Raw genomic sequence first — 13,730 nt, forward strand, 5'->3', positions numbered from 1 at the left:
CTGTACTCTTAACTCTTCCTGCAGCCACACTTCTATAAGCATCTAAATCAAGCGCCCCATATATACTAACATGACATATGTGAGACAGATCTGATCCGTTCATTAGTCAGGCCCACGGTTACAATTCATTGAACAAGACCATGTCAACTAGATAACAGTCGTACATTTGTGAGATACCTGGTGAGTGACATGTGTAGCTGCGAATATCTTTCGTTTGGTATGAAAACGTCAGGCTGCAAATGGCATCCGTCCTTATTCAAGATTTGAAGAGATATGAATTAAATAACATAGCTGGTCCACATATTTTAAAAGTCTATGCATGTCTTATTGTGTCATGATCTAGACCATGGGTCAATAGCGTCTGATGTCGAGCAGGTGCGGACACTATCACGGCCAACATCGACCAGAGAAAGCCTGATAGCTAGATTTACAATATTCCATCATATCTACGATCGAAAAGTTATTTTATTTTCATTATTATTATAAATAGTAAGTTTTAATTTAATCATATTAGCTTTATATAGGACTCGTGCCTAATATGAAAATGGTTTAGAAAATTTTGGAGCATAACGTGGTATGGCCAAATTGCTTACTATCTATTTTTGGCCGAAAATTATGAAAACTAGTGGGAATCATGATCATCTATAAATAATAAGTTTACCATTTATAATACGTATTTTGAGAGTTTAATTTGAGGTTTGAGTTTAAAACTCCATTTTAAGTTTGAGTTCATTATTTAAAGGACTCTATTCCACGTGGGGATTTGAGGAAACTCTTGAGGAATTTAGAAAGCTATGCAGATTCGGAGTAGTTATCCATGAGAAATGACCTCATCACATCCTTCCCACAAAGAAGACGGTTGGGGTCCCACCCACAATGGATGAAATTTGCATCAAATGTCTTCTTGATGGAATAATCTCAGCCTTTCATCGTTTCCTACATATCCATGCTTAACAAGAGAAATATAACAACAATCCACATTCAACTGAAAAGGGTCCCGACATTGGTAGATGAGATGGTCCAAGATGGAAGAGTTTTGGAGGAATTGATCTCCATCCATGGCATTTACAAATCGGCCAATGTTCTAGATCACTGAACCATGGACCTTATCATAAGTAAAACCATGGTTCACTATCACAAGATGTGGGCTGTGCATTGTACTGTTCCCCTATAGCAGACATTTCGTTACATCTTTCTAATCGAAAGTTTGTCTTTCATTACAACCACACAAATTTTAATTATGTTGTAATTTAACTAACTAGGGTGGTGATTTGTTCATATGAGGCTTGATATGAAGGCACTTAGAAATGAACACGTGACATATACTAATTCAAATTAAATAGATTACATTTTCAAATCTCTGATGCTAAGTTACCGTTCAAAAATAAAATGGTTGAGTAATTCTAACCTATAATTCGTGTGCTCACTCATTTGTTGAAATAAGACCATTTGTTATTTTTATTTTAACTGTCCAATAAATGCCTACCAATTTAATGGTTATTAATTATGATACATCTGAACTATTACAATAGTTCTATCTTTGCACATTTGTTGAAATAAGACCATTAATTATTTTTATTTTAACTGTCCAATAAATGCCTACCAATTTAATGGTTATTCATGATACATCTGAACTATTACAATAGTTCTATTTTCCACCAAAGTTATTGTAGCAATTCCATAGAATTTGTGGAAAGCGAAAATCACTTGAAGATTCCAATCCCTACACAAATCACCTACCCATCTTAATGTCTTTATTATAAATGGGCCATAGTAACTTCCCCATCTTAATGTCTTTATTATAAATGGGCCATAGTAACTTCCCCATCTTAATGTCTTTATTATAAATGGGTCATATATAATTACAATTAAACATTTAAAATAATAATAATGATAATAATAATAATAAACCTTAATTTGGTGATGGTAGTTACAAAGTTGATAGTTGATGGTTGTAGATAGGTAACGTATTTAAACTCTTTCCATATATAGGATAGTTATAAATAGACATAACATTTATTACCTTTTTTTCATATGAAGATGTATCTCCATAAGAAGACTTATTGAGGTAATGCAATATACAAGATAACTAATGAAGAATTCCTCAATCACTTCTTGTGTTCTCAATGTTATAATAGTATCTGAGCAATTCATTTAAGCCACTGATCACTGAGTCTATTACTCCAAACAAATGTTATTTATCATCTCCACTTGTCACTACTAGTCGCACAGGTCCTCATCTTGATCACCATTTGAAACCACATCAAATATCAAATCCAATAACCCCCAAAACTCCAAAATTTTTCCACCCATTATGGCGTCTCCAAACCCACCCCTACTAACCTGTCGCAGTAATTAACCCCACTCCGATAGGCCCGAAACTCCCCATCAGCCTTTAACATGAAACCTCCATTAAGCCATCTTAATCTAAAAACCCTGTAACTCCTGTCATCACAACGCCACCACAACCCTTGCTTCATTGGAAACCTTTTGGCATTGTAAGGTTGTTGCACATAAATCTAACATTCACCTATTGCAGCACCATCATCGTTGCACAAACCCAATCATCGCACTACAGTATTATGAAACCATCTGCCAAATTTGTCCGTCATTGCTTGTCACGCCCTGAACTCGGAAACCGGGCTCACAAAATTCTCAATCGCCGAATCCGGCGCCGAAAGCCTCCGTAAAACCCCATTCTCGGCTCCCGGCACCCATTTACCAAGTTCCGATCCTAGGATCCTACAAGGAGGATCAATAATCATCAATTTGATTTGTAATGAGCATAACCAAACATGAACAATAACCACAAGAACACCATAGCAAAATTCACTATGATAAAAAACTTTTAAGTACAATGCATCTGAAAGGAATACAAGATAATGCAAAAGATAGAAACTCTAAAAGCTCGTCTGCACGCTCCTGCTGCTATTATGCTACGGCTGCGTCCTGGCGTCACCTACACGCATCAATCGTGCATAAGCTTATAGAAAGCTTAGAGGGTGGTGTAAGTGTGTGCGCAATATAAGCGTGCTCAGAATGTAAGGTCAGAGTAGTGCGGAATTATGCTGATGAGTACATGAATGCAATCAGCCGTACCAAGGTTATGCGGTGCAAGATAAGAATGCTATCGGCCATAACACGGCCATGTAATGCGAGATGCAACTCAAGCATGCCAATCCTCATCATATATCAGTACAATTTTCATTCTGAAAAATCACCGAAGTTTAGTACACTCCAAGTGGCACTGCCGCTCTCTTAACCGCACAGTCCAAGTGAGCGTAAGAAATCTCACTATATTCCTGGCTAATAGTCTGCCTATACCTATCCGGCATGACGATAGCGGACCCATTCGCGAGCTGGTCAAACTCAGCCTAGTATTGCCCCCTACCCTCGAGCGAGTAAGGCCACACCCATTTCCAACCGACCACGACACAGTGGAAGACGCGGCCTCCTAGTATTCGGCCCTCATGCGCTCATATATCCACTCGGTCTCGACGTTGGAGTCATCCTCTGTACCATCGGATTTAGAAATTTTCACCTAAGGACATCTATGGCACCCCGATGCTTAGTAACGATATTTTCGGTATCCAATCCAGCCACCCACGATGTGTCTGTAGAGGCTATGGCCCTGATATCACTAGGGCATACAATAATCACAATCACACAAATGCAAGTGCATGAATCATACTATCAGACATGCAACAATTCTGTACGTACTGAGCGCTCATGTGGCGCAACTCCGCCTATCAGGGAGCCCATAAACGATCTGCCCGAAGGCATATGCTATGATCAGTCACTTCTCATATTAGGCATACATATGATGCGTATGTGTATGATCATGAATCATGAATCTATACTATACATGTTATGTGGTGATGGGCTCTGATCAAAACGAAGATGGGCCTAGATGGCCTACACATTATTGGTATGAGCTTATCAAAAGGCCCTAAGGAGAGTGACAATGCGGACATTTAACCAACATCATCCTTGCAATGTGGACATCAAACCATCATTGCTCCCAAAGCATAGCCTGCTATAAGGGTCAACACATATACCATGGTGGAATCGCACTACAATGGGCCTTATGTACGGTCTATTGGGCCTCGACCCATGGGCCTCTAACACATCAAATGGCCTCATAATATGGGCTTTATATATATATCAAGGTGGGCCTCAACAACGGTCCACAAATGCATCAAGGTGGGCCTAATCACATGGGCTTCATATATGCATCAAAGTGGGCCTCATGTATACCAATCAGGCCCACCCTTAGGTGTTTTGAGATCCGACCTATATATAAATTCTCATGGGGATAGATGAAGTGAAAGCAAAAACACCAGCTTGATCGGAACTACCGTGGCCCATAAGAGGTTTTGAACGGTGAATGTCACTATCCCCACTATTTTCAATGGTGGGGGGTCCACTTGGATTATAGATCTGTCACATTTTATTCTCAAGCCTGTAAGTCAAGCTTGCCAAATGGTTGGATGGTTTGGATGCAACACATGCATCATAGTGGGGGTTCCACACTATTGGAAGGAGTGGATATAATGCAATCATCAATGGGTCCCACGTGGGGCCTACCATAATGTTTATGTTATTTTCCACCCAACCTGTTGACAAAGTCACACAAATATGGGGCCCACTATAATGTGTATTTTTCATCCAAATTGTTGATAAGGTCATACAAACCTGGGGCCCACCGAATGTTTATTTGCCATCCAAACTGACCAGGGGCCCACAGTGATGTTTATCTGCCACCCAAACTGTTCTTAAGGTCACATGGACCTGGGCCCTCCATAATGTTTATTTACATCCAACCAGTTGATAGGGACACGTGGACCAGGCGGCCCACTGTAATATTTATTTGCCATCCAAACAGACAGGGACCCACGGTGATGTTTATTGCCATCCAAACTTTTCATAAGGTCACAGTCAGGGGCCCACCGTGATATGGTTCACAAATCCAGTCCACCCATTATGTGTGTCCCACTTGGCTGAGGGTTCATCCAAATTTTAAGTAGGCCCCATCAAGTGTTTTTATATGTTTAGGCATGTCTTCACATGATTTTAAATGGTGTGGCGCACCTGAGTTCCTTATACAGCTGATTTTTGGGGCAGCCTCCTAGTCCGAGGGGACCCATCAAATGCATGGTGTTGATGTTCGAAACGCATCACGGTGGGGCCCATAGCTGGAGCCGTGAAGGCTAGCCCGCCTCCATCCGCCAGCCGCAAGCAGCGCCTGCTGCGTCCTGACAGCAGCAGCGCTGCTGCTGCTGTTTTTGTTTTTAAAAAAAATTTCAAGATTCTACAGTTTTTCCCCTGTAGGGCCCTCATCAGATAAATCCACTCCAGCCATTAGATTCCACGGTCCAAGACTGACCAAATGAGTCCAATATGCGGCCTGTTTTTGGCGAATAAAAAGATTCAGATGGTTTTCAACGGTAAACACCACTATTTCCTATGGTATGGCCCGCCAAGAAAAGGGATCAGCTTCATTTTTTGGCTCAACGCCTAAAATGAGCTGGGGAACGAAATGGACGGCTTGGATTATATAAAAACATCAAGGTGGGGCCTACATGAGTGGCCCACTCCAAAGGTACTTTTTATATTATTATTTTTTTTGCTAGCTTGAAGTACACACCCACGTCAGTGCATGCACCCCGTGTTAGCCACTGTCCAGCATCCAGGACGCTGGACGGCGTGGATACACACATTGTGGTGGTTCTCACGTGGACATGGCCCACACATCAAGGTGGGTCCCACATGAACGTGGCACACCGGTTGGATCAACATGATATTTGTGTCTTCCTTCATCTTGGCCGTCTAACGAACCCACTACAAGGTGGGCCTCACGATCGGGCGGCCAAGATCGCCTTGCACATGGTGGCCACAAGACATCACACCAAAGAAGGGGGGAGAGAGAGAGAGAGAGAGAGAGAGAGAGAGAGAGAGAGAAAGAAAAAAAGAGAGAAATGAGCGGTGTAGATGGAGGGACCCCGCCACTATGGGTTCCTCATGTGATTGCAACACACACATCAAATTGGGTCCCACATAAATCATGAAATCAACGATAGAAACTCAAGGATCACCCACATCTAGGCCTCCTCCTTGCTCCCTTACCCTTCTATGCTCCTTGCCTTGCCTTTTGATGGAGGTTGATGGACTTTTGATGGTGAGGATGAGAGTTGAGAGGGTGGGCCACACTTGGCTTTGGGGAGAGTGTTTGGACGTTGAAATTTTGGGTTGCTTTGGGAGATTGAGAAATGAGAGAGAGGGAGTGAGATAATGGGAATGATATAGATGGGGTAATGTAAGGAAGGGTATGGGTTAGGTTGAAAATTTGTAAAAGTGGTATGGGTGAGTTTGAAAATTGTAAAAAGGAATGGTGAGGTGGAGAGAGTGAGTGGACTTTTGAAAAGGTGGGGATGGGTTGTTGTACTTGACTTGTACTTGAGGTATGGAGTGTACTTGATTGATTGATTGATTGATTGATGGGACATATCGTAGAGATTCCCTCGATATTCGCAACGCGCGGCGTTTCTTCGAAACAAATGCTAGCCTACATCTCTTGGCCTGGGTATCGGTTCAGTATGCGAGTTGCGGCGTTGGAACCGCGGCGACGATGCGGTCGCTATGATACAAGTTTCGGGTCGAGCCGTCTTCGGTATGCAGGACTCGGCTTAGGATTGCGCACAATCATCGGATACGGTGCGAAGGTTGCCGGAATTCGACCGGAAGGACCGTGGAAGCCAACGGAATGGTACGGACTAGGACACGGGGCTTACATTGCTAGCATGATTTCTCATCAGAATCTGATCTCATTGGACTTCTATCAATCATTGTTGGTTGCCTACATTATTGCTGACCCACTTCCAATTCATCATCACCATCATCATCCTACCACTAGCATCAAGGCTATCTCCAACTGACAAACCATCACTGTTACTAAACCCCATAGCCACCATCTCCATCTCCACACTAATCACTGCATTGTCCTCTATTGTAACCATTGCCCTGCCATATGCATTAATTAGCTCTGGCCTATAAAATACATGATAGTGCATCTCTAAAAATTTTATAAAGCCTTGACCATCTGTAGTTAGAGACCAACCAAATGGATAATGTGGATTCAAGTATTAGGATATTCATCTGGAGTCCTATGGTGAAAATTACTTAGTCCAAGAATCACATAGGACCACTCATCAGGTAGGCACAAGGGGACATTTAATGAGAAGGATTGACCTCACTTATCTTCTTTTTTATGCATGCATTCCTCCCCTATAGGTTACAAGTGGATATTTAATATGTTGCTGATTTAACTAAGATAGTTATTTGCTACTCTAGTTGCATATCAGGCCTGATATTCAGGCACTTAGAAATGTACATGGAAGATATACTAGCTCAAATTAAATATTAGACTAAATTGTTGAACTCATTGTTTATGACTTACAATCAAGAAGTTAGATTGGTTGAATAATTCCGATCCGTTGAGAGTGAACCTACTCTATATCACACCACAATGATGTAAACTCAAGCCAACAACAAACTCCTATCAAACCCTAGGTATTAGAAATTCAGATATAAAACCACCGTCAATCTGTGCGCTTTCCAAAAGCACAATAAACGAAGATAAAACAATATAACAATGCAAGATAACCAAACTAAAAATAAATAATTCAAAAATATATGATATTTTACGTGAAAAAAACCACGGCATAAAGCGACAAAGATCTACTATAATTAAAACCTTAGAGTTGTATAGACTCACCTTCTTCAATTACAGATGTACCACTATAAGAGGTCCACTATGCAGAAAGGTGGAGGAATATCCACTCTTTATGAACAATGTAAAAGATACCATGTCTTTGAACCCATACAGAACACGGAGTTCTAATGGTTCTTTTCCTCATGTTCTTATCTATACATTCCTGAATATCATACTGATCATTTTGCTCAATGTCTTTCTCCTGCTGATTTTTACATTTAATAACACGCTCAACTGGCTCCACCTGTACCGACAATCTCTAGGTTTTACCATGATATTTCAACTTCACTACTGCAACTTCCTTTTTGGTTTTCAGCATTGACATCTCATCAAAAATGATATATCTACTAATACCCACCTTCTAAGTAACTGGATCCCAAAGCTTGTAACCCTTAATACATTTCTCATACTTGATAAAGATGCACTTCATAGACTTTAAATCCAATTTCGACCTCTGTCTTTCATGTAAAATATGTTGGACACCCGAAGATTCTCAATATTGAGTAATCGAAGTCCTTACATATCCAAACTTCCTCTGCAACTTTAGAGTCTAGCATTATAGATGGTGACCGATTTACTATGTAACATGTCATATTCATCGCTTCAGATCAAAAGCTCTTAAGTAGTCCCGCATACAACCGCATACTTCTTGCCCTCTCCAACATAGTTCTATTTATCATTTCCACTACCTTGTTCTATTGTGGGGTCCTTAAAGTTAAGAAGTGTCTTGTGATAATTTGATCATTTCATAATTCAATAAATTCTACCTCTGTACTCCGTACCATTGTCTGACCTAAGACACTTAACCTATCTCATGGTTTGATTCTCTACTTCCGCCTTTCATTGCTTGAACTTGATGAACACTTCAAACTTGTTCTTCATGAAGTAGATTCAAACCTTCCTCAAGTAGTTATCTATGAATGTCACAAAGTATCATGCTCCTCCCTTAAATGGTACTATCATTGACCCACATACATCCGAATGAATATAGTCGAGTACTCCGATGATAGTGTGTGTATCAGTCTTAAACCTTACCTTGCACTGCTTGCATAGAATGCACTAGTCACAGAAATTCATCTTACATGCCTTAACTCCCTTCAATAGTTGTTATTTGTGGAGTTTTATCATACCCCTCTCGCTCATATATCCTAACCGCATATGTCATAGATTTATATCATATGTGTCGGATTCTTTATGTGAGGTAGTAGTGGCCGCACCCATTACTGTACTCTCAACTAACTTGTAAAGATTTTCGAGCTTATGTCACTTCATCAACACCATTACACCTCTTATGATCTTTAATATATCGCCCAATGCAAAGAATGTGTAATCATTCATATCTAAAAATCCCAAGGATATTAAGTTTTTCTTTAGCTCTAGGACATGCTTGACATCACTAAGGGTCTAAATGACTCCATCAAACATCCTTATCTTGATGGTCCATATTATGATGGTCTTGAATGTTACATCATTCCCCATCAGAACACTTTTACAATTATAAAACTTGTAGGAATCAAATCAAGTCCTATCCGAGGACATGTGATACTACCATCCTAACTCTATAATATCCAAGTGTCTGAGAGATTACTCATGCCTGAAGAGACCGAGAGGAGGTATCTTTCTAAGTTCTTTTCTACTACACTTAATGATTCACATGTATTCCCTTTTCTTTTTCTTTTATTTTTCATGTCGTCCTTCCACTTTCAGTAATATCTCTTGAAGTGCCCCCTAATGCCGTAATAAAAGCATTTGTCATTTGCAATCGACTTCGATCTGGATTTTTTCTTCTTATCAGACTGAGATCACTCCATGGATCACCCACGTCCTTGACTCCCTTTCGATAGTAGCTAGCCCTTCCGACTGAGAGCCCTTACCACTCAACTTCTTCCTCATCTTATTGGAAATGACCGCCGAAGTGATTTCTTTAAGTTTCATTGTATTATTCTCGAACAATAAAATAGTGATGAGATAGTCGTATGATGAGGGAAGCGATGTTAAAAATAATACTACTTTGTATTCTTCCGTGACCGTCTTCGAGCCTTACCAACTAGCTATATAGCTTTGTAAACAAGTTCATGTATTTCTACACCCTGATCCATAGCTCGATCAAATGGTAGACTGAGTGAAAAATGCCTCGTTTCAACACTGAGGTCTTGGTATCGATCCCTAGTGGGGGTGGCTAACAGTGAAGTGTGAACTGACAGTGGGGTGTACTAATAAGCTAACAAAAAAAAAAACTCCATGTATTCTAAGAGATTTGATCATTCCTTCAAATTTAGCACGAAAAGTTGTTTATTCACAAATAACTTATTTATGAGAAACTTCGACATGTAAAAGTCTTGTACCTTTTTTCATATATTCAAGGGAGATTCCTCATTCAAGACGTTGTACATAACATCATCCGATAAATACAAATGGATGGTGCTCATAACTTTCTCCCCATGTTCACTCCAATCATCATTCGACATCTTCTACAGTTTTGTTTCCAACAATGCTTTGCTCAACTCTGATAAAACTAGAATGTCCTTGACCTTCCACTATCATAAACTGAAATTGTTTTTCCCACCAAACTTTTGTATATCAAATTTTGATCCTAATATCTTCTTTAGCATTAGTGGAAAGTGAAATTTACCTGAGGATTGAAATCCCTATAAAAATGACCTCCCCATCTTAAGGTCTTTTTTATGATGGGCCATAGTTAAAATTTTTGAAAAAAATGATAAAACCTTAATCTGGCAATGGTACCTACAAAGCTTATAATTGATGCCTATAAATAGATAATGTATTTAAATTATTTCCATATATAGGATAGCTATATATAAACGTAATATTTATTACCTTCTTTATATATGAAGATATATGTGTATAAGACGACATATTAGGGTAATTTGGTATACAAGAAAACTAATGGAGAATTCCCCAATTGCTTCTCATGAGCCTAATGTTATCATGGTATTAGAGCGGTTCATTTGAGCCATTGATCACTTAGTCCATTATTTCGAACGACCTCTAGGCATAGTCTCCACTCATCATCGATAATAATCGTTGTCCTCGTCTTGGTCATCATCCAAACTACCTCAAATCTTAAATCCAACAACACCCAAATCTCAAAAAATTTCACCCATTGCAGCGTCTCTAAACCCACTCTCACTACCCTATCGAGGTAACCCAACTCTGGTAAACCCAAAACCCCCCATCATCCCTTACCCAAAACACTAGTTAATACATCTCGATCTAAAATTCATGTAGCCCCTGCCGTCACAATGTGACCACAACCCTTGCATTGTTGTGTTCACAACCCCAAGTGTAGGGTCACGATGTAGTAATAACTCGGTGAGATCGAGGTCAAATTCACAAGGACTAAACTTATACGTATTCTAAAATAACTAAAACTAGAACTAAAAAAAGATCTAAACCTAAATCTGGAATAAGAGAGAGTATTTGTGAATAATGTTGATTAAAACTTGTGAATTTAAAGGTGCGAACTAGGTACCAAGGATTGACTTATAGCTATCAAGATGATACCTTGTTTGATTCAATAAACATAATTGGAATTGGAGTCATATCCTATCCAATTGGAAGATAAAGCAATTTAAATCAAATCTGAACTTTTCATTGACCTAATTCTCAATGGAGGAGAATTGTGATGATTAGAAGGGATTCCATCACCCTACCATGCCCGGGAGGTGATGGTGAACAACGAGATTTGCCAATTTCACAACCTCAAAACAAGAAAAGAAGATATCCAAAGATATCATATCACACATCATCTATTATAATTTGAGTCACAATAAATCATAGAAAACTGAAACTATTCCTTTAATGTCAAACTAGAAATCAATAAAGTTCAACATAAACAATAATCAAAACAAGATAAACAACCTAACACGCTACAAGCTTCATCTCTTAGCCCTAGCTAAGAACTTAGCTATTCATAGCTAACTCAAAAAACATAAAAAATCTATTATAACCCATGAAGAAATCGAAGTAGAAGAATGTCGTCGGTGCTCCACCTACCTTTCTTTCCATTTCCAAACACTAGAAAATGCTTTAAAGCATCCTAGGAACTCTTATTTATATTTGGAGAACTCCAACTTTCACATCGAGTTGAAAAAATTCAGAAACTGCCTCAAATTTACGCAGTCCGCACAAAATTTGCGTAATCTTCGACTAGTCAAGCGCGAACTCGGGCTAGTCGAACTAAAACTCGGGCTAGTCGAATTTTGCATAAATTTAAAAGATAATATTGCTAGAATTTCACCTGAATTTTCTCGGGCTGGTCGAATTTCAAGCTTGGGCTAGTTGAACAAAAACTCGGACTAGTCGAATTTCACACGAAGTTTTAGGATTCCTTTTCTTCACTTCAAGTCTTCGATTCTCTTCATTCCTCACTTGGTTTTCTTAGATATTTAGCATATGAATTCTTCAATCTTGGTCTCGTAAGATTCATCCCTTGCCTTGGTGATTCTTGAGTATCAAATCCATGCTTTTAACATTCTTTTCAATCCAAGCTCTCAGATTCACCTCACAATATAAATATATATAAAATATACCCATTAAGCATTATCATGTTCATAAAAGTAAGATATAAATAGGAAAAAATATGCAATATTTGACACTCAACATGCTAAAACCTATTTAACATTGCAAGGTTGTTGCATAAAGATCCGGCATTGGCCTATTACAACACCATCGTCAAATCCAGTCTCCCGTGGACCCATCTATGTCGACTCCAACCTCTGTCATCGTTGAACGAACCTAGTCATCACAGCACACTGCCATGAACCGATCTGGCCAATTTTTTCACCATTGCTAGCCTCATCCCCCATCTAAATCTGATATCATTGGACCTTTATTGGTCATTGCTAGCTACCCACATCATCGTCGACCAACCTCCAATCCATCATCACCATCATTATCCCACCACCAGTATTCAGGTCATCCCCATTTGACGAACTAGCACTATTACTAAACCACATATCTACCATCTTCATACTCGCACCAATTGCAACATTGTCCTCTATTGTAACCACAACCCCGGCGTATGCATCAAACAATTCCAGTCTGTCACATCCCTCTTATCGAACCTCATACCATGCATTTAACTATTGTCTTGAGGATTATCCACTACTTAAGCACGTTAGATCAGTCACTAGTCCTCTCATCTACCTATTTTTTCTTGAGCTTGTTGCTTATGCCGATGCTAATTAGGTAAGATGTGCTTGCACTCATTGATCTATTATGGGGTATTATATATTTCTTGGCACTTCACTTATATCTTAAACGTGTAAGAAATAACCCACAATCTCCAAGTCCAGCATAGACGCTAAGTATCAAGCTATGCTTTCTAGCTACAGTGAGATCATTTGACTATGAGTCCTTTTACATTTTAGAATTCATATTACTACCTGACTACACTTCATGTAAATAATGCCGGCATTGTTTAGTTTGCTTATATTCTTATCTTTCGTGAGTGAATAAAATACATTAAAGTTGATTAACAAATCATTTGAAAAAAAAAAAAAAAAAAGTTTGGAATTACTTCTCTTTCACATATGGCGTCTAAGGATTAGATTGCGGATATTTTTACGAAGAGTGACAACTGCCCAACATTGTTTTCTAATTCACAAACTATTGTTGTTTGATTCCTCACATCAGTTTAATCAACGTGATAACTGTAGATAAATAATATATTTAAATTCTTTCTATGTATAGAATAGCTATAAATAGACATTATTTATTGCCTTCCTTGTATGTGATTATGTATCTCTTTAAGTTCTACTGGAGTAATGCAATCTATATATAAAAATAAAAAACCCATAAGAGGACTCTCCAATCTCTTCTCATGTCCCCACTGTTATCAATGATGTTTTAGTGGTCCACATTCAAAAGTAAATGATCAAATATATGTTTTAGTGGTCCACATTCAATAGTAAATGATCAAATATACATGATGGTC

Source organism: Magnolia sinica, chromosome 12, assembly GCF_029962835.1.
Source record: "Magnolia sinica isolate HGM2019 chromosome 12, MsV1, whole genome shotgun sequence".
NCBI lineage: Eukaryota > Viridiplantae > Streptophyta > Magnoliopsida > Magnoliales > Magnoliaceae > Magnolia > Magnolia sinica.